This window comes from Loxodonta africana, chromosome 16 (genome assembly GCF_030014295.1).
Source record: "Loxodonta africana isolate mLoxAfr1 chromosome 16, mLoxAfr1.hap2, whole genome shotgun sequence".
Lineage (NCBI taxonomy): Eukaryota > Metazoa > Chordata > Mammalia > Proboscidea > Elephantidae > Loxodonta > Loxodonta africana.
The window spans coordinates 34,030,486-34,031,054 of NC_087357.1; positions in this window are offsets into that span (position 1 = coordinate 34,030,486).

Here is a 569-nt window from a genome sequence, read left to right on the forward strand (position 1 = left end):
AGCCTCCTACCGGTTGCTGTTGAGTCAACTTCGACTCATGTGACCCCATGTGTTTCAGATTAGAGCTGCCCTCCACAGTTTTCACGTCTTTGACTTTTCAGAAGCAGATTGCCAGGTCTTTCTTCAAGGCGCCTCTGGGTGGGATTGAACCGCCAACCTTCGGGCTAGTAGCCCAGCACTTAATCGCTTGGACCACCCCGGGACTTCTCTAGGCCCTCTCTAGGCCATCATTAAAATCAAAACTTACTGAAAATGGATGCAGTTACAAATATATCCAGTGGTGTTCAGTGAGGCTTTAAGATTCTAACCCAGTGCCCAGTGCCGTTGAGTCGACTAAGGTCTGCTCTAGGTCTGGAGACTCCACACTAGGCCACACTGCACCCAGAGGCTGGTTCTGCTGGTGGGCCACTCTGTATCCAGAGTCTGGCACGGAACCTGCGGCACAGGCGGTGCTCAATGAAGATTGCTGAATGAATGATGGAAATACTGAAATGACCCACCATTGATGTTGCTCCCATAGCAACACCAGGTGACCAATTCTTCTGAAATCCCAGAGGACCATTTCAATA